Raw genomic sequence first — 21883 nt, 5'->3', positions numbered from 1 at the left:
TGTGTGAGAGGGTTCCATGGTGTAATGGTTAGCACTCTGGACTCTGAATCCAGCGATCCGAGTTCAAATCTCGGTGGGACCTACTACAATTATGAGATTCACTGTTTAACTCATTTTTTAGAATTTGGTCTAGAAAAAACATAATATCAATGTTTTATACTGATGCGTATGAACGCATAAGTATGTATAGATGCATACATAGCTTTATCCGTCTAGATAGCTGTTAGACAATATGAACATATCAATTATTCATTAACATAGATATTGAAGCTGAACCTAGAAACTGTTCTTTCACATCCACATTGTAAACATGAGTTTATTTTCCTTTCTCATCTATATGGCCAGTAATGAGATAGTTCATTTTTGCTGATTTCTTAGCTGACAACATGCTGGACTTACACAGTGCATTTCATTGTGAATGTCTTTAAAAGTGAATTTCAGATTCACACCTTTGACATGTCTTTCAAAAGATTCAACTTTTTTGGTTGTGGATTTACTGTTGAAAATCAGTGTGTAAAATCTTTGTACGTCTGAATTTCAAGATTATTATTCAAACTGCACATCTTCGGTCCCCGTAATACAAAGTTTGACTCCTCAAGTTTTGTTTTAATGAATGTTTTGCAATGAAAAAGTTCCTTGTTCGCCTTAACAATAACAGTAAGATTTTAAAAAGTAATGTCTTGCATCAGGCCCCTGTGATGAGTTTGAGAAACCAGAGTGAGTTTGTAAAATCTCTCATTATTTTGAGCCATTTAGTTTCCAGGTATTGAAAAATTTCTATTATTTGCTCACATCTAATAAACTTTTAGAGTATAATCAATAAATTAATTGTTCACCCTACCGGTATTAGATATGTGATATTAATGAATACACTTGAAAGAAAATGATTTGGTCAAGAGTCATAAAATGGTCCCTCCGCGATTTGAACTCGGATCATTGGATTCAAAGTCCAAAGTGCTAACCATTACACCATGGAACCTCCTATGTGAAAGGAGCATAAACTGCTGCAGGAATGTGGAAATGTCAAAGTTTTTAATATTCTACTGTCTAAGAGAAACTGAATTGGATTGCTTTCCTATTCTGGTAAACTTTTGCATATTGAACTATGTTGGGGAAGGATGTTGCCCAAAAGACTCAAATAACGTTATAACTCTGTTGAACAGTGGTTTTTATGTGAGATAATATTTTTCAATGAAAGATAAGTTGCCCCCTGAGGCAAATCTCTTCTGTCAAAATGGAAAGCTCACCCTGGTACGGGAGGGTGGATGGTGTCATGGTTAGCACTCTGGACTCTGAAAACAGGGATCTGAGTACAAATTTCAGTGGGACTTATCTGAACTTTACAATTTTCTTTTCCATTCAGTTCTTAGAAGTTTTATTTGGAACAACATCACATTTACTTATAAACATGTAAAAATCAACCTGTACATATGTATCTCTGTATATATAGCTATATGTCTCTGTATATTTATAGGAAAATATAAACATATAGATTATAACAATAAATATAATTAGTGGAGGTGAAAATCATGAACAGTTGTTGCCTCTCAGCATTTGAAACATGAGTTTCTACTTCTTTCTCTTTTATATGTCCTGAAATTGAGATAGTCACTTTTTACTCAGTATTGATCCAACAATACAGTTTATGTATATAAAGCATATCATATGATTTGTGAACAATGTTCAAAAATTAGAATTTGATCAGTACCTGTGATGCCTCCGACCAAAAGCTTATATTTTACGATTGGAGATCAACTGTTGTAAATCAGCATGAAAAACATTTTCTTTTCACGATTTCCATACTAATATAAAACAACATTTTTACTAGCTGAATGAGATCATCATTTGGGTTCCTCTATGTTTGATTGAAGAAAACTTCTCATTCAAAATGTGCTATTTTCGCCTTATCAATAGCGGGAAAGCTTAAAAAAGTGATGCTGTGAATCACCCATCTGAAATGCGTTTGAGAAAATCAGAATATGATTTTATAATGGCTAACTACTTTGTGAAGAAATTTGATGTCAAAGTATTTTAAAGTTTGTATTGATGTAACTTGTTCAAGCTGATGGACATTTTGAAAGCATTCAATAATTGACTCTTTCAACCTACTGGTGTTGGATTTGAGCTATCAATGAACAAAGATGAAGAAATGGAAAAGCTCAAGAGTAATAAAAAATGTCCCTCCAAGGTTTCAAATCGGATCATTGGATGCAAAGTCCAAATTGCCAACCATTGCTCTATGGAGCCACCCATGCAGGAGACAGAGACATTGCTTCAGTAGTCTGGAAATGTAGACTGTTTTATTATGCTACAGGCAAAGATGAACATTGTGATATAACTTTTATATTCAGATAAACATTTGAATATTTAACACTTTTATAGAGAATATAGCTGAAAAGAATCAAATCACATTAAAGCTCTATCCACTATGACCATTCAAATGAGATATCTTTTTATCAATATAAGAGAAGGCCATCACTGATGCGCTCTCTTTTGTCTCAATGGAAAAGTCACTCTTGTGTGAGAGGGTTCCATGGTGTAATGGTTAGCACTCTGGACTCTGAATCCAGCGATCCGAGTTCAAATCTCGGTGGGACCTACTACAATTATGAGATTCACTGTTTAACTCATTTTTTAGAATTTGGTCTAGAAAAAACATAATATCAATGTTTTATACTGATGCGTATGAACGCATAAGTATGTATAGATGCATACATAGCTTTATCCGTCTAGATAGCTGTTAGACAATATGAACATATCAATTATTCATTAACATAGATATTGAAGCTGAACCTAGAAACTGTTCTTTCACATCCACATTGTAAACATGAGTTTATTTTCCTTTCTCATCTATATGGCCAGTAATGAGATAGTTCATTTTTGCTGATTTCTTAGCTGACAACATGCTGGACTTACACAGTGCATTTCATTGTGAATGTCTTTAAAAGTGAATTTCAGATTCACACCTTTGACATGTCTTTCAAAAGATTCAACTTTTTTGGTTGTGGATTTACTGTTGAAAATCAGTGTGTAAAATCTTTGTACGTCTGAATTTCAAGATTATTATTCAAACTGCACATCTTCGGTCCCCTTAATACAAAGTTTGACTCCTCAAGTTTTGTTTTAATGAATGCTTTGCAATGAAAAAGTTCCTTGTTCCCCTTAACAATAACAGTAAGATTTTAAAAAGTAATGTCTTGCATCAGGCCCCTGTGATGAGTTTGAGAAACCAGAGTGAGTTTGTAAAATCTCTCATTATTTTGAGCCATTTAGTTTCCAGGTATTGTACAATTTCTATTATTTGCTCACATCTAATAAACTTTTAGAGTATAATCAATAAATTAATTGTTCACCCTACCGGTATTAGATATGTGATATTAATGAATACACTTGAAAGAAAATGATTTGGTCAAGAGTCATAAAATGGTCCCACCAAGATTTGAACTCGGATCATTGGATTCAAAGTCCAAAGTGCTAACCATTACACCATGGAACCTCCTATGTGAAAGGAACATAAACTGCTGCAGGAATGTGGAAATGTCAAAGTTTTTAATATTCTACTGTCAAAGAGAAACTGAATTGGATTGCTTTCCTATTCTGGTAAACTTTTGCATATTGAACTATGTTGGGGAAGGATGTTGCCCAAAAGACTCAAATAACGTTATAACTCTGTTGAACAGTGGTTTTTATGTGAGATAATATTTTTCAATGAAAGATAAGTTGCCCCCTGAGGCAAATCTCTTCTGTCAAAATGGAAAGCTCACCCTGGTACGGGAGGGTGGATGGTGTCATGGTTAGCACTCTGGACTCTGAAAACAGGGATCTGAGTACAAATTTCAGTGGGACTTATCTGAACTTTACAATTTTCTTTTCCATTCAGTTCTTAGAAGTTTTATTTGGAACAACATCACATTTACTTATAAACATGTAAAAATCAACCTGTACATATGTATCTCTGTATATATAGCTAGATGTCTCTGTATATTTATAGGAAAATATAAACATATAGATTATAAAAATAAATATAATTAGTGGAGGTGAAAATCATGAACAGTTGTTGCCTCTCAGCATTTGAAACATGAGTTTCTACTTCTTTCACTTTTATATGTCCAGAAATTGAGATAGTCACTTTTTACTCAGTATTGATCCAACAATACAGTTTATGTATATAAAGCATATCATATGATTTGTGAACAATGTTCAAAAATTAGAATTTGATCAGTACCTGTGATGCCTCCGACCAAAAGCTTATATTTTACGATTGGAGATCAACTGTTGTAAATCAGCATGAAAAACATTTTCTTTTCACGATTTCCATACTAATATAAAACAACATTTTTACTAGCTGAATGAGATCATCATTTGGGTTCCTCTATGTTTGATTGAAGAAAACTTCTCATTCAAAATGTGTTATTTTCGCCTTATCAATAGCGGGAAAGCTTAAAAAAGTGATGCTGTGAATCACCCATCTGAAATGCGTTTGAGAAAATCAGAATATGATTTTATAATGGCTAACTACTTTGTGAAGAAATTTGATGTCAAAGTATTTTAAAGTTTGTATTGATGTAACTTGTTCAAGCTGATGGACATTTTGAAAGCATTCAATAATTGACTCTTTCAACCTACTGGTGTTGGATTTGAGCTATCAATGAACAAAGATGAAGAAATGGAAAAGCTCAAGAGTAATAAAAAAAGTCCCTCCAAGGTTTCAAATCGGATCATTGGATGCAAAGTCCAAATTGCCAACCATTGCTCTATGGAGCCACCCATGCAGGAGACAGAGACATTGCTTCAGTAGTCTGGAAATGTAGACTGTTTTATTATGCTACAGGCAAAGATGAACAGTGTGATATAACTTTTATATTCAAATAAACATTTGAATATTTAACACTTTTATAGAGAATATAGCTGAAAAGAATCAAATCACATTAAAGCTCTATCCACTATGACCATTCAAATGAGATATCTTTTTATCAATATAAGAGAAGGCCATCACTGATGCGCTCTCTTTTGTCTCAATGGAAAAGTCACTCTTGTGTGAGAGGGTTCCATGGTGTAATGGTTAGCACTCTGGACTCTGAATCCAGCGATCCGAGTTCAAATCTCGGTGGGACCTACTACAATTATGAGATTCACTGTTTAACTCATTTTTTTGAATTTGGTCTAGAAAAAACATAATATCAATGTTTTATACTGATGCGTATGAACGCATAAGTATGTATAGATGCATACATAGCTTTATCCGTCTAGATACCTGTTAGACAATATGAACATATCAATTATTCATTAACATAAATATTGAAGCTGAACCTAGAAACTGTTCTTTCACATCCACATTGTAAACATGAGTTTATTTTCCTTTCTCATCTATATGGCCAGTAATGAGATAGTTCATTTTTGCTGATTTCTTAGCTGACAACATGCTGGACTTACACAGTGCATTTCATTGTGAATGTCTTTAAAAGTGAATTTCAGATTCACACCTTTGACATGTCTTTCAAAAGATTCAACTTTTTTGGTTGTGGATTTACTGTTGAAAATCAGTGTGTAAAATCTTTGTACGTCTGAATTTCAAGATTATTATTCAAACTGCACATCTTCGGTCCCCGTAATACAAAGTTTGACTCCTCAAGTTTTGTTTTAATGAATGTTTTGCAATGAAAAAGTTCCTTGTTCCCCTTAACAATAACAGTAAGATTTTAAAAAGTAATGTCTTGCATCAGGCCCCTGTGATGAGTTTGAGAAACCAGAGTGAGTTTGTAAAATCTCTCATTATTTTGAGCCATTTAGTTTCCAGGTATTGTAAAATTTCTATTATTTGCTCACATCTAATAAACTTTTAGAGTATAATCAATAAATTAATTGTTCACCCTACCGGTATTAGATATGTGATATTAATGAATACACTTGAAAGAAAATGATTTGGTCAAGAGTCATAAAATGGTCCCACCAAGATTTGAACTCGGATCATTGGATTCAAAGTCCAAAGTGCTAACCATTACACCATGGAACCTCCTATGTGAAAGGAACATAAACTGCTGCAGGAATGTGGAAATGTCAAAGTTTTTAATATTCTACTGTCAAAGAGAAACTGAATTGGATTGCTTTCCTATTCTGGTAAACTTTTGCATATTGAACTATGTTGGGGAAGGATGTTGCCCAAAAGACTCAAATAACGTTATAACTCTGTTGAACAGTGGTTTTTATGTGAGATAATATTTTTCAATGAAAGATAAGTTGCCCCCTGAGGCAAATCTCTTCTGTCAAAATGGAAAGCTCACCCTGGTACGGGAGGGTGGATGGTGTCATGGTTAGCACTCTGGACTCTGAAAACAGGGATCTGAGTACAAATTTCAGTGGGACTTATCTGAACTTTACAATTTTCTTTTCCATTCAGTTCTTAGAAGTTTTATTTGGAACAACATCACATTTACTTATAAACATGTAAAAATCAACCTGTACATATGTATCTCTGTATATATAGCTAGATGTCTCTGTATATTTATAGGAAAATATAAACATATAGATTATAAAAATAAATATAATTAGTGGAGGTGAAAATCATGAACAGTTGTTGCCTCTCAGCATTTGAAACATGAGTTTCTACTTCTTTCACTTTTATATGTCCAGAAATTGAGATAGTCACTTTTTACTCAGTATTGATCCAACAATACAGTTTATGTATATAAAGCATATCATATGATTTGTGAACAATGTTCAAAAATTAGAATTTGATCAGTACCTGTGATGCCTCCGACCAAAAGCTTATATTTTACGATTGGAGATCAACTGTTGTAAATCAGCATGAAAAACATTTTCTTTTCACGATTTCCATACTAATATAAAACAACATTTTTACTAGCTGAATGAGATCATCATTTGGGTTCCTCTATGTTTGATTGAAGAAAACTTCTCATTCAAAATGTGTTATTTTCGCCTTATCAATAGCGGGAAAGCTTAAAAAAGTGATGCTGTGAATCACCCATCTGAAATGCGTTTGAGAAAATCAGAATATGATTTTATAATGGCTAACTACTTTGTGAAGAAATTTGATGTCAAAGTATTTTAAAGTTTGTATTGATGTAACTTGTTCAAGCTGATGGACATTTTGAAAGCATTCAATAATTGACTCTTTCAACCTACTGGTGTTGGATTTGAGCTATCAATGAACAAAGATGAAGAAATGGAAAAGCTCAAGAGTAATAAAAAAAGTCCCTCCAAGGTTTCAAATCGGATCATTGGATGCAAAGTCCAAATTGCCAACCATTGCTCTATGGAGCCACCCATGCAGGAGACAGAGACATTGCTTCAGTAGTCTGGAAATGTAGACTGTTTTATTATGCTACAGGCAAAGATGAACAGTGTGATATAACTTTTATATTCAAATAAACATTTGAATATTTAACACTTTTATAGAGAATATAGCTGAAAAGAATCAAATCACATTAAAGCTCTATCCACTATGACCATTCAAATGAGATATCTTTTTATCAATATAAGAGAAGGCCATCCCTGATGCGCTCTCTTTTGTCTCAATGGAAAAGTCACTCTTGTGTGAGAGGGTTCCATGGTGTAATGGTTAGCACTCTGGACTCTGAATCCAGCGATCCGAGTTCAAATCTCGGTGGGACCTACTACAATTATGAGATTCACTGTTTAACTCATTTTTTTGAATTTGGTCTAGAAAAAACATAATATCAATGTTTTATACTGATGCGTATGAACGCATAAGTATGTATAGATGCATACATAGCTTTATCCGTCTAGATACCTGTTAGACAATATGAACATATCAATTATTCATTAACATAAATATTGAAGCTGAACCTAGAAACTGTTCTTTCACATCCACATTGTAAACATGAGTTTATTTTCCTTTCTCATCTATATGGCCAGTAATGAGATAGTTCATTTTTGCTGATTTCTTAGCTGACAACATGCTGGACTTACACAGTGCATTTCATTGTGAATGTCTTTAAAAGTGAATTTCAGATTCACACCTTTGACATGTCTTTCAAAAGATTCAACTTTTTTGGTTGTGGATTTACTGTTGAAAATCAGTGTGTAAAATCTTTGTACGTCTGAATTTCAAGATTATTATTCAAACTGCACATCTTCGGTCCCCGTAATACAAAGTTTGACTCCTCAAGTTTTGTTTTAATGAATGTTTTGCAATGAAAAAGTTCCTTGTTCGCCTTAACAATAACAGTAAGATTTTAAAAAGTAATGTCTTGCATCAGGCCCCTGTGATGAGTTTGAGAAACCAGAGTGAGTTTGTAAAATCTCTCATTATTTTGAGCCATTTAGTTTCCAGGTATTGAAAAATTTCTATTATTTGCTCACATCTAATAAACTTTTAGAGTATAATCAATAAATTAATTGTTCACCCTACCGGTATTAGATATGTGATATTAATGAATACACTTGAAAGAAAATGATTTGGTCAAGAGTCATAAAATGGTCCCACCGCGATTTGAACTCGGATCATTGGATTCAAAGTCCAAAGTGCTAACCATTACACCATGGAACCTCCTATGTGAAAGGAGCATAAACTGCTGCAGGAATGTGGAAATGTCAAAGTTTTTAATATTCTACTGTCTAAGAGAAACTGAATTGGATTGCTTTCCTATTCTGGTAAACTTTTGCATATTGAACTATGTTGGGGAAGGATGTTGCCCAAAAGACTCAAATAACGTTATAACTCTGTTGAACAGTGGTTTTTATGTGAGATAATATTTTTCAATGAAAGATAAGTTGCCCCCTGAGGCAAATCTCTTCTGTCAAAATGGAAAGCTCACCCTGGTACGGGAGGGTGGATGGTGTCATGGTTAGCACTCTGGACTCTGAAAACAGGGATCTGAGTACAAATTTCAGTGGGACTTATCTGAACTTTACAATTTTCTTTTCCATTCAGTTCTTAGAAGTTTTATTTGGAACAACATCACATTTACTTATAAACATGTAAAAATCAACCTGTACATATGTATCTCTGTATATATAGCTATATGTCTCTGTATATTTATAGGAAAATATAAACATATAGATTATAACAATAAATATAATTAGTGGAGGTGAAAATCTGGAACAGTTGTTGCCTCTCAGCATTTGAAACATGAGTTTCTACTTCTTTCTCTTTTATATGTCCTGAAATTGAGATAGTCACTTTTTACTCAGTATTGATCCAACAATACAGTTTATGTATATAAAGCATATCATATGATTTGTGAACAATGTTCAAAAATTAGAATTTGATCAGTACCTGTGATGCCTCCGACCAAAAGCTTATATTTTACGATTGGAGATCAACTGTTGTAAATCAGCATGAAAAACATTTTCTTTTCACGATTTCCATACTAATATAAAACAACATTTTTACTAGCTGAATGAGATCATCATTTGGGTTCCTCTATGTTTGATTGAAGAAAACTTCTCATTCAAAATGTGCTATTTTCGCCTTATCAATAGCGGGAAAGCTTAAAAAAGTGATGCTGTGAATCACCCATCTGAAATGCGTTTGAGAAAATCAGAATATGATTTTATAATGGCTAACTACTTTGTGAAGAAATTTGATGTCAAAGTATTTTAAAGTTTGTATTGATGTAACTTGTTCAAGCTGATGGACATTTTGAAAGCATTCAATAATTGACTCTTTCAACCTACTGGTGTTGTATTTGAGCTATCAATGAACAAAGATGAAGAAATGGAAAAGCTCAAGAGTAATAAAAAATGTCCCTCCAAGGTTTCAAATCGGATCATTGGATGCAAAGTCCAAATTGCCAACCATTGCTCTATGGAGCCACCCATGCAGGAGACAGAGACATTGCTTCAGTAGTCTGGAAATGTAGACTGTTTTATTATGCTACAGGCAAAGATGAACATTGTGATATAACTTTTATATTCAGATAAACATTTGAATATTTAACACTTTTATAGAGAATATAGCTGAAAAGAATCAAATCACATTAAAGCTCTATCCACTATGACCATTCAAATGAGATATCTTTTTATCAATATAAGAGAAGGCCATCACTGATGCGCTCTCTTTTGTCTCAATGGAAAAGTCACTCTTGTGTGAGAGGGTTCCATGGTGTAATGGTTAGCACTCTGGACTCTGAATCCAGCGATCCGAGTTCAAATCTCGGTGGGACCTACTACAATTATGAGATTCACTGTTTAACTCATTTTTTAGAATTTGGTCTAGAAAAAACATAATATCAATGTTTTATACTGATGCGTATGAACGCATAAGTATGTATAGATGCATACATAGCTTTATCCGTCTAGATAGCTGTTAGACAATATGAACATATCAATTATTCATTAACATAAATATTGAAGCTGAACCTAGAAACTGTTCTTTCACATCCACATTGTAAACATGAGTTTATTTTCCTTTCTCATCTATATGGCCAGTAATGAGATAGTTCATTTTTGCTGATTTCTTAGCTGACAACATGCTGGACTTACACAGTGCATTTCATTGTGAATGTCTTTAAAAGTGAATTTCAGATTCACACCTTTGACATGTCTTTCAAAAGATTCAACTTTTTTGGTTGTGGATTTACTGTTGAAAATCAGTGTGTAAAATCTTTGTACGTCTGAATTTCAAGATTATTATTCAAACTGCACATCTTCGGTCCCCGTAATACAAAGTTTGACTCCTCAAGTTTTGTTTTAATGAATGTTTTGCAATGAAAAAGTTCCTTGTTCGCCTTAACAATAACAGTAAGATTTTAAAAAGTAATGTCTTGCATCAGGCCCCTGTGATGAGTTTGAGAAACCAGAGTGAGTTTGTAAAATCTCTCATTATTTTGAGCCATTTAGTTTCCAGGTATTGAAAAATTTCTATTATTTGCTCACATCTAATAAACTTTTAGAGTATAATCAATAAATTAATTGTTCACCCTACCGGTATTAGATATGTGATATTAATGAATACACTTGAAAGAAAATGATTTGGTCAAGAGTCATAAAATGGTCCCACCGCGATTTGAACTCGGATCATTGGATTCAAAGTCCAAAGTGCTAACCATTACACCATGGAACCTCCTATGTGAAAGGAGCATAAACTGCTGCAGGAATGTGGAAATGTCAAAGTTTTTAATATTCTACTGTCTAAGAGAAACTGAATTGGATTGCTTTCCTATTCTGGTAAACTTTTGCATATTGAACTATGTTGGGGAAGGATGTTGCCCAAAAGACTCAAATAACGTTATAACTCTGTTGAACAGTGGTTTTTATGTGAGATAATATTTTTCAATGAAAGATAAGTTGCCCCCTGAGGCAAATCTCTTCTGTCAAAATGGAAAGCTCACCCTGGTACGGGAGGGTGGATGGTGTCATGGTTAGCACTCTGGACTCTGAAAACAGGGATCTGAGTACAAATTTCAGTGGGACTTATCTGAACTTTACAATTTTCTTTTCCATTCAGTTCTTAGAAGTTTTATTTGGAACAACATCACATTTTCTTATAAACATTTAAAAATCAACCTGTACATATGTATCTCTGTATATATAGCTATATGTCTCTGTATATTTATAGGAAAATATAAACATATAGATTATAACAATAAATATAATTAGTGGAGGTGAAAATCATGAACAGTTGTTGCCTCTCAGCATTTGAAACATGAGTTTCTACTTCTTTCTCTTTTATATGTCCTGAAATTGAGATAGTCACTTTTTACTCTGTATTGATCCAACAATACAGTTTATGTATATAAAGCATATCATATGATTTGTGAACAATGTTCAAAAATTAGAATTTGATCAGTACCTGTGATGCCTCCGACCAAAAGCTTATATTTTACGATTGGAGATCAACTGTTGTAAATCAGCATGAAAAACATTTTCTTTTCACGATTTCCATACTAATATAAAACAACATTTTTACTAGCTGAATGAGATCATCATTTGGGTTCCTCTATGTTTGATTGAAGAAAACTTCTCATTCAAAATGTGCTATTTTCGCCTTATCAATAGCGGGAAAGCTTAAAAAAGTGATGCTGTGAATCACCCATCTGAAATGCGTTTGAGAAAATCAGAATATGATTTTATAATGGCTAACTACTTTGTGAAGAAATTTGATGTCAAAGTATTTTAAAGTTTGTATTGATGTAACTTGTTCAAGCTGATGGACATTTTGAAAGCATTCAATAATTGACTCTTTCAACCTACTGGTGTTGGATTTGAGCTATCAATGAACAAAGATGAAGAAATGGAAAAGCTCAAGAGTAATAAAAAATGTCCCTCCAAGGTTTCAAATCGGATCATTGGATGCAAAGTCCAAATTGCCAACCATTGCTCTATGGAGCCACCCATGCAGGAGACAGAGACATTGCTTCAGTAGTCTGGAAATGTAGACTGTTTTATTATGCTACAGGCAAAGATGAACATTGTGATATAACTTTTATATTCAGATAAACATTTGAATATTTAACACTTTTATAGAGAATATAGCTGAAAAGAATCAAATCACATTAAAGCTCTATCCACTATGACCATTCAAATGAGATATCTTTTTATCAATATAAGAGAAGGCCATCACTGATGCGCTCTCTTTTGTCTCAATGGAAAAGTCACTCTTGTGTGAGAGGGTTCCATGGTGTAATGGTTAGCACTCTGGACTCTGAATCCAGCGATCCGAGTTCAAATCTCGCTGGGACCTACTACAATTATGAGATTCACTGTTTAACTCATTTTTTAGAATTTGGTCTAGAAAAAACATAATATCAATGTTTTATACTGATGCGTATGAACGCATAAGTATGTATAGATGCATACATAGCTTTATCCGTCTAGATAGCTGTTAGACAATATGAACATATCAATTATTCATTAACATAAATATTGAAGCTGAACCTAGAAACTGTTCTTTCACATCCACATTGTAAACATGAGTTTATTTTCCTTTCTCATCTATATGGCCAGTAATGAGATAGTTCATTTTTGCTGATTTCTTAGCTGACAACATGCTGGACTTACACAGTGCATTTCATTGTGAATGTCTTTAAAAGAGAATTTCAGATTCACACCTTTGACATGTCTTTCAAAAGATTCAACTTTTTTGGTTGTGGATTTACTGTTGAAAATCAGTGTGTAAAATCTTTGTACGTCTGAATTTCAAGATTATTATTCAAACTGCACATCTTCGGTCCCCGTAATACAAAGTTTGACTCCTCAAGTTTTGTTTTAATGAATGTTTTGCAATGAAAAAGTTCCTTGTTCGCCTTAACAATAACAGTAAGATTTTAAAAAGTAATGTCTTGCATCAGGCCCCTGTGATGAGTTTGAGAAACCAGAGTGAGTTTGTTAAATCTCTCATTATTTTGAGCCATTTAGTTTCCAGGTATTGAAAAATTTCTATTATTTGCTCACATCTAATAAACTTTTAGAGTATAATCAATAAATTAATTGTTCACCCTACCGGTATTAGATATGTGATATTAATGAATACACTTGAAAGAAAATGATTTGGTCAAGAGTCATAAAATGGTCCCACCGCAATTTGAACTCGGATCATTGGATTCAAAGTCCAAAGTGCTAACCATTACACCATGGAACCTCCTATGTGAAAGGAGCATAAACTGCTGCAGGAATGTGGAAATGTCAAAGTTTTTAATATTCTACTGTCTAAGAGAAACTGAATTGGATTGCTTTCCTATTCTGGTAAACTTTTGCATATTGAACTATGTTGGGGAAGGATGTTGCCCAAAAGACTCAAATAACGTTATAACTCTGTTGAACAGTGGTTTTTATGTGAGATAATATTTTTCAATGAAAGATAAGTTGCCCCCTGAGGCAAATCTCTTCTGTCAAAATGGAAAGCTCACCCTGGTACGGGAGGGTGGATGGTGTCATGGTTAGCACTCTGGACTCTGAAAACAGGGATCTGAGTACAAATTTCAGTGGGACTTATCTGAACTTTACAATTTTCTTTTCCATTCAGTTCTTAGAAGTTTTATTTGGAACAACATCACATTTACTTATAAACATGTAAAAATCAACCTGTACATATGTATCTCTGTATATATAGCTATATGTCTCTGTATATTTATAGGAAAATATAAACATATAGATTATAACAATAAATATAATTAGTGGAGGTGAAAATCATGAAGAGTTGTTGCCTCTCAGCATTTGAAACATGAGTTTCTACTTCTTTCTCTTTTATATGTCCTGAAATTGAGATAGTCACTTTTTACTCAGTATTGATCCAACAATACAGTTTATGTATATAAAGCATATCATATGATTTGTGAACAATGTTCAAAAATTAGAATTTGATCAGTACCTGTGATGCCTCCGACCAAAAGCTTATATTTTACGATTGGAGATCAACTGTTGTAAATCAGCATGAAAAACATTTTCTTTTCACGATTTCCATACTAATATAAAACAACATTTTTACTAGCTGAATGAGATCATCATTTGGGTTCCTCTATGTTTGATTGAAGAAAACTTCTCATTCAAAATGTGCTATTTTCGCCTTATCAATAGCGGGAAAGCTTAAAAAAGTGATGCTGTGAATCACCCATCTGAAATGCGTTTGAGAAAATCAGAATATGATTTTATAATGGCTAACTACTTTGTGAAGAAATTTGATGTCAAAGTATTTTAAAGTTTGTATTGATGTAACTTGTTCAAGCTGATGGACATTTTGAAAGCATTCAATAATTGACTCTTTCAACCTACTGGTGTTGGATTTGAGCTATCAATGAACAAAGATGAAGAAATGGAAAAGCTCAAGAGTAATAAAAAATGTCCCTCCAAGGTTTCAAATCGGATCATTGGATGCAAAGTCCAAATTGCCAACCATTGCTCTATGGAGCCACCCATGCAGGAGACAGAGACATTGCTTCAGTAGTCTGGAAATGTAGACTGTTTTATTATGCTACAGGCAAAGATGAACATTGTAATATAACTTTTATATTCAGATAAACATTTGAATATTTAACACTTTTATAGAGAATATAGCTGAAAAGAATCAAATCACATTAAAGCTCTATCCACTATGACCATTCAAATGAGATATCTTTTTATCAATATAAGAGAAGGCCATCACTGATGCGCTCTCTTTTGTCTCAATGGAAAAGTCACTCTTGTGTGAGAGGGTTCCATGGTGTAATGGTTAGCACTCTGGACTCTGAATCCAGCGATCCGAGTTCAAATCTCGGTGGGACCTACTACAATTATGAGATTCACTGTTTAGCTCATTTTTTAGAATTTGGTCTAGAAAAAACATAATATCAATGTTTTATACTGATGCGTATGAACGCATAAGTATGTATAGATGCATACATAGCTTTATCCGTCTAGATAGCTGTTAGACAATATGAACATATCAATTATTCATTAACATAAATATTGAAGCTGAACCTAGAAACTGTTCTTTCACATCCACATTGTAAACATGAGTTTATTTTCCTTTCTCATCTATATGGCCAGTAATGAGATAGTTCATTTTTGCTGATTTCTTAGCTGACAACATGCTGGACTTACACAGTGCATTTCATTGTGAATGTCTTTAAAAGTGAATTTCAGATTCACACCTTTGACATGTCTTTCAAAAGATTCAACTTTTTTGGTTGTGGATTTACTGTTGAAAATCAGTGTGTAAAATCTTTGTACGTCTGAATTTCAAGATTATTATTCAAACTGCACATCTTCGGTCCCCTTAATAAAAAGTTTGACTCCTCAAGTTTTGTTTTAATGAATGCTTTGCAATGAAAAAGTTCCTTGTTCCCCTTAACAATAACAGTAAGATTTTAAAAAGTAATGTCTTGCATCAGGCCCCTGTGATGAGTTTGAGAAACCAGAGTGAGTTTGTAAAATCTCTCATTATTTTGAGCCATTTAGTTTCCAGGTATTGTAAAATTTCTATTATTTGCTCACATCTAATAAACTTTTAGAGTATAATCAATAAATTAATTGTTCACCCTACCGGTATTAGATATGTGATATTAATGAATACACTTGAAAGAAAATGATTTGGTCAAGAGTCATAAAATGGTCCCACCGCAATTTGAACTCGGATCATTGGATTCAAAGTCCAAAGTGCTAACCATTACACCATGGAACCTCCTATGTGAAAGGAGCATAAACTGCTGCAGGAATGTGGAAATGTCAAAGTTTTTAATATTCTACTGTCTAAGAGAAACTGAATTGGATTGCTTTCCTATTCTGGTAAACTTTTGCATATTGAACTATGTTGGGGAAGGATGTTGCCCAAAAGACTCAAATAACGTTATAACTCTGTTGAACAGTGGTTTTTATGTGAGATAATATTTTTCAATGAAAGATAAGTTGCCCCCTGAGGCAAATCTCTTCTGTCAAAATGGAAAGCTCACCCTGGTACGGGAGGGTGGATGGTGTCATGGTTAGCACTCTGGACTCTGAAAACAGGGATCTGAGTACAAATTTCAGTGGGACTTATCTGAACTTTACAATTTTCTTTTCCATTCAGTTCTTAGAAGTTTTATTTGGAACAACATCACATTTACTTATAAACATGTAAAAATCAACCTGTACATATGTATCTCTGTATATATAGCTATATGTCTCTGTATATTTATAGGAAAATATAAACATATAGATTATAACAATAAATATAATTAGTGGAGGTGAAAATCATGAACAGTTGTTGCCTCTCAGCATTTGAAACATGAGTTTCTACTTCTTTCTCTTTTATATGTCCTGAAATTGAGATAGTCACTTTTTACTCAGTATTGATCCAACAATACAGTTTATGTATATAAAGCATATCATATGATTTGTGAACAATGTTCAAAAATTAGAATTTGATCAGTACCTGTGATGCCTCCGACCAAAAGCTTATATTTTACGATTGGAGATCAACTGTTGTAAATCAGCATGAAAAACATTTTCTTTTCACGATTTCCATACTAATATAAAACAACATTTTTACTAGCTGAATGAGATCATCATTTGGGTTCCTCTATGTTTGATTGAAGAAAACTTCTCATTCAAAATGTGCTATTTTCGCCTTATCAATAGCGGGAAAGCTTAAAAAAGTGATGCTGTGAATCACCCATCTGAAATGCGTTTGAGAAAATCAGAATATGATTTTATAATGGCTAACTACTTTGTGAAGAAATTTGATGTCAAAGTATTTTAAAGTTTGTATTGATGTAACTTGTTCAAGCTGATGGACATTTTGAAAGCATTCAATAATTGACTCTTTCAACCTACTGGTGTTGTATTTGAGCTATCAATGAACAAAGATGAAGAAATGGAAAAGCTCAAGAGTAATAAAAAATGTCCCTCCAAGGTTTCAAATCGGATCATTGGATGCAAAGTCCAAATTGCCAACCATTGCTCTATGGAGCCACCCATGCAGGAGACAGAGACATTGCTTCAGTAGTCTGGAAATGTAGACTGTTTTATTATGCTACAGGCAAAGATGAACAGTGTGATATAACTTTTATATTCAAATAAACATTTGAATATTTAACACTTTTATAGAGAATATAGCTGAAAAGAATCAAATCACATTAAAGCTCTATCCACTATGACCATTCAAATGAGATATCTTTTTATCAATATAAGAGAAGGCCATCACTGATGCGCTCTCTTTTGTCTCAATGGAAAAGTCACTCTTGTGTGAGAGGGTTCCATGGTGTAATGGTTAGCACTCTGGACTCTGAATCCAGCGATCCGAGTTCAAATCTCGGTGGGACCTACTACAATTATGAGATTCACTGTTTAACTCATTTTTTTGAATTTGGTCTAGAAAAAACATAATATTAATGTTTTATACTGATGCGTATGAACGCATAAGTATGTATAGATGCATACATAGCTTTATCCGTCTAGATACCTGTTAGACAATATGAACATATCAATTATTCATTAACATAAATATTGAAGCTGAACCTAGAAACTGTTCTTTCACATCCACATTGTAAACATGAGTTTATTTTCCTTTCTCATCTATATGGCCAGTAATGAGATAGTTCATTTTTGCTGATTTCTTAGCTGACAACATGCTGGACTTACACAGTGCATTTCATTGTGAATGTCTTTAAAAGTGAATTTCAGATTCACACCTTTGACATGTCTTTCAAAAGATTCAACTTTTTTGGTTGTGGATTTACTGTTGAAAATCAGTGTGTAAAATCTTTGTACGTCTGAATTTCAAGATTATTATTCAAACTGCACATCTTCGGTCCCCGTAATACAAAGTTTGACTCCTCAAGTTTTGTTTTAATGAATGTTTTGCAATGAAAAAGTTCCTTGTTCGCCTTAACAATAACAGTAAGATTTTAAAAAGTAATGTCTTGCATCAGGCCCCTGTGATGAGTTTGAGAAACCAGAGTGAGTTTGTAAAATCTCTCATTATTTTGAGCCATTTAGTTTCCAGGTATTGAAAAATTTCTATTATTTGCTCACATCTAATAAACTTTTAGAGTATAATCAATAAATTAATTGTTCACCCTACCGGTATTAGATATGTGATATTAATGAATACACTTGAAAGAAAATGATTTGGTCAAGAGTCATAAAATGGTCCCACCGCGATTTGAACTCGGATCATTGGATTCAAAGTCCAAAGTGCTAACCATTACACCATGGAACCTCCTATGTGAAAGGAGCATAAACTGCTGCAGGAATGTGGAAATGTCAAAGTTTTTAATATTCTACTGTCAAAGAGAAACTGAATTGGATTGCTTTCCTATTCTGGTAAACTTTCGCATATTGAACTATGTTGGGGAAGGATGTTGCCCAAAAGACTCAAATAACGTTATAACTCTGTTGAACAGTGGTTTTTATGTGAGATAATATTTTTCAATGAAAGATAAGTTGCCCCCTGAGGCAAATCTCTTCTGTCAAAATGGAAAGCTCACCCTGGTACGGGAGGGTGAATGGTGTCATGGTTAGCACTCTGGACTCTGAAAACAGGGATCTGAGTACAAATTTCAGTGGGACTTATCTGAACTTTACAATTTTCTTTTCCATTCAGTTCTTAGAAGTTTTATTTGGAACAACATCACATTTACTTATAAACATGTAAAAATCAACCTGTACATATGTATCTCTGTATATATAGCTATATGTCTCTGTATATTTATAGGAAAATATAAACATATAGATTATAAAAATAAATATAATTAGTGGAGGTGAAAATCATGAACAGTTGTTGCCTCTCAGCATTTGAAACATGAGTTTCTACTTCTTTCTCTTTCATATGTCCTGAAATTGAGATAGTCACTTTTTACTCATTATTGATCCAACAATACAGTTTATGTATAGAAAGCATATCATATGATTTGTGAACAATGTTCAAAAATTAGAATTTGATCAGTACCTGTGATGCCTCCGACCAAAAGCTTATATTTTACGATTGGAGATCAACTGTTGTAAATCAGCATGAAAAACATTTTCTTTTCACGATTTCCATACTAATATAAAACAACATTTTTACTAGCTGAATGAGATCATCATTTGGGTTCCTCTATGTTTGATTGAAGAAAACTTCTCATTCAAAATGTGCTATTTTCGCCTTATCAATAGCGGGAAAGCTTAAAAAAAGTGATGCTGTGAATCACCCATCTGAAATGCGTTTGAGAAAATCAGAATATGATTTTATAATGGCTAACTACTTTGTGAAGAAATTTGATGTCAAAGTATTTTAAAGTTTGTATTGATGTAACTTGTTCAAGCTGATGGACATTTTGAAAGCATTCAATAATTGACTCTTTCAACCTACTGGTGTTGGATTTGAGCTATCAATGAACAAAGATGAAGAAATGGAAAAGCTCAAGAGTAATAAAAAAAGTCCCTCCAAGGTTTCAAATCGGATCATTGGATGCAAAGTCCAAATTGCCAACCATTGCTCTATGGAGCCACCCATGCAGGAGACAGAGACATTGCTTCAGTAGTCTGGAAATGTAGACTGTTTTATTATGCTACAGGCAAAGATGAACAGTGTGATATAACTTTTATATTCAAATAAACATTTGAATATTTAACACTTTTATAGAGAATATAGCTGAAAATAATCAAATCACATTAAAGCTCTATCCACTATGACCATTCAAATGAGATATCTTTTTATCAATATAAGAGAAGGCCATCACTGATGCGCTCTCTTTTGTCTCAATGGAAAAGTCACTCTTGTGTGAGAGGGTTCCATGGTGTAATGGTTAGCACTCTGGACTCTGAATCCAGCGATCCGAGTTCAAATCTCGGTGGGACCTACTACAATTATGAGATTCACTGTTTAACTCATTTTTTAGAATTTGGTCTAGAAAAAACATAATATCAATGTTTTATACTGATGCGTATGAACGCATAAGTATGTATAGATGCATACATAGCTTTATCCGTCTAGATAGCTGTTAGACAATATGAACATATCAATTATTCATTAACATAAATATTGAAGCTGAACCTAGAAACTGTTCTTTCACATCCACATTGTAAACATGAGTTTATTTTCCTTTCTCATCTATATGGCCAGTAATGAGATAGTTCATTTTTGCTGATTTCTTAGCTGACAACATGCTGGACTTACACAGTGCATTTCATTGTGAATGTCTTTAAAAGTGAATTTCAGATTCACACCTTTGACATGTCTTTCAAAAGATTCAACTTTTTTGGTTGTGGATTTACTGTTGAAAATCAGTGTGTAAAATCTTTGTACGTCTGAATTTCAAGATTATTATTCAAACTGCACATCTTCGGTCCCCGTAATACAAAGTTTGACTCCTCAAGTTTTGTTTTAATGAATGTTTTGCAATGAAAAAGTTCCTTGTTCGCCTTAACAATAACAGTAAGATTTTAAAAAGTAATGTCTTGCATCAGGCCCCTGTGATGAGTTTGAGAAACCAGAGTGAGTTTGTAAAATCTCTCATTATTTTGAGCCATTTAGTTTCCAGGTATTGAAAAATTTCTATTATTTGCTCACATCTAATAAACTTTTAGAGTATAATCAATAAATTAATTGTTCACCCTACCGGTATTAGATATGTGATATTAATGAATACACTTGAAAGAAAATGATTTGGTCAAGAGTCATAAAATGGTCCCACCGCGATTTGAACTCGGATCATTGGATTCAAAGTCCAAAGTGCTAACCATTACACCATGGAACCTCCTATGTGAAAGGAGCATAAACTGCTGCAGGAATGTGGAAATGTCAAAGTTTTTAATATTCTACTGTCTAAGAGAAACTGAATTGGATTGCTTTCCCATTCTGGTAAACTTTTGCATATTGAACTATGTTGGGGAAGGATGTTGCCCAAAAGACTCAAATAACGTTATAACTCTGTTGAACAGTGGTTTTTATGTGAGATAATATTTTTCAATGAAAGATAAGTTGCCCCCTGAGGCAAATCTCTTCTGTCAAAATGGAAAGCTCACCCTGGTACGGGAGGGTGGATGGTGTCATGGTTAGCACTCTGGACTCTGAAAACAGGGATCTGAGTACAAATTTCAGTGGGACTTATCTGAACTTTACAATTTTCTTTTCCATTCAGTTCTTAGAAGTTTTATTTGGAACAACATCACATTTACTTATAAACATGTAAAAATCAACCTGTACATATGTATCTCTGTATATATAGCTAGATGTCTCTGTATATTTATAGGAAAATATAAACATATAGATTATAAAAATAAATATAATTAGTGGAGGTGAAAATCATGAACAGTTGTTGCCTCTCAGCATTTGAAACATGAGTTTCTACTTCTTTCTCTTTTATATGTCCAGAAATTGAGATAGTCACTTTTTACTCAGTATTGATCCAACAATACAGTTTATGTATATAAAGCATATCATATGATTTGTGAACAATGTTCAAAAATTAGAATTTGATCAGTACCTGTGATGCCTCCGACCAAAAGCTTATATTTTACGATT

The 21883-nt window shown here is 33.4% G+C and overlaps 8 non-coding genes across 8 annotated transcripts; all 8 read left to right on the top strand.

The window, feature by feature from the left end:
• The first annotated feature begins 10 nt into the window (after positions 1 to 10).
• TRNAQ-CUG (transfer RNA glutamine (anticodon CUG)) lies at positions 11 to 82 on the top strand. Its single transcript has one exon. It is a non-coding gene; the product is annotated as a tRNA-Gln (tRNA).
• Positions 83 to 2527: 2445 nt separating this feature from the next.
• TRNAQ-CUG (transfer RNA glutamine (anticodon CUG)) lies at positions 2528 to 2599 on the top strand. Its single transcript has one exon. It is a non-coding gene; the product is annotated as a tRNA-Gln (tRNA).
• Positions 2600 to 5044: 2445 nt separating this feature from the next.
• On the top strand, positions 5045 to 5116 carry TRNAQ-CUG (transfer RNA glutamine (anticodon CUG)). Its single transcript has one exon. It is a non-coding gene; the product is annotated as a tRNA-Gln (tRNA).
• Positions 5117 to 7561: 2445 nt separating this feature from the next.
• On the top strand, positions 7562 to 7633 carry TRNAQ-CUG (transfer RNA glutamine (anticodon CUG)). Its single transcript has one exon. It is a non-coding gene; the product is annotated as a tRNA-Gln (tRNA).
• A 2445-nt stretch (positions 7634 to 10078) lies between these two features.
• On the top strand, positions 10079 to 10150 carry TRNAQ-CUG (transfer RNA glutamine (anticodon CUG)). Its single transcript has one exon. It is a non-coding gene; the product is annotated as a tRNA-Gln (tRNA).
• A 4962-nt stretch (positions 10151 to 15112) lies between these two features.
• TRNAQ-CUG (transfer RNA glutamine (anticodon CUG)) lies at positions 15113 to 15184 on the top strand. Its single transcript has one exon. It is a non-coding gene; the product is annotated as a tRNA-Gln (tRNA).
• Positions 15185 to 17629: 2445 nt separating this feature from the next.
• Positions 17630 to 17701, top strand: TRNAQ-CUG (transfer RNA glutamine (anticodon CUG)). Its single transcript has one exon. It is a non-coding gene; the product is annotated as a tRNA-Gln (tRNA).
• Positions 17702 to 20147: 2446 nt separating this feature from the next.
• TRNAQ-CUG (transfer RNA glutamine (anticodon CUG)) lies at positions 20148 to 20219 on the top strand. Its single transcript has one exon. It is a non-coding gene; the product is annotated as a tRNA-Gln (tRNA).
• Positions 20220 to 21883: the final 1664 nt, after the last annotated feature.

This window comes from Triturus cristatus, chromosome 5_2 (assembly GCF_964204655.1).
Source record: "Triturus cristatus chromosome 5_2, aTriCri1.1, whole genome shotgun sequence".
Lineage (NCBI taxonomy): Eukaryota > Metazoa > Chordata > Amphibia > Caudata > Salamandridae > Triturus > Triturus cristatus.
Note: the sequence above shows the minus strand (reverse complement) of the source record. Positions and strands in the feature narration are given on the sequence as shown.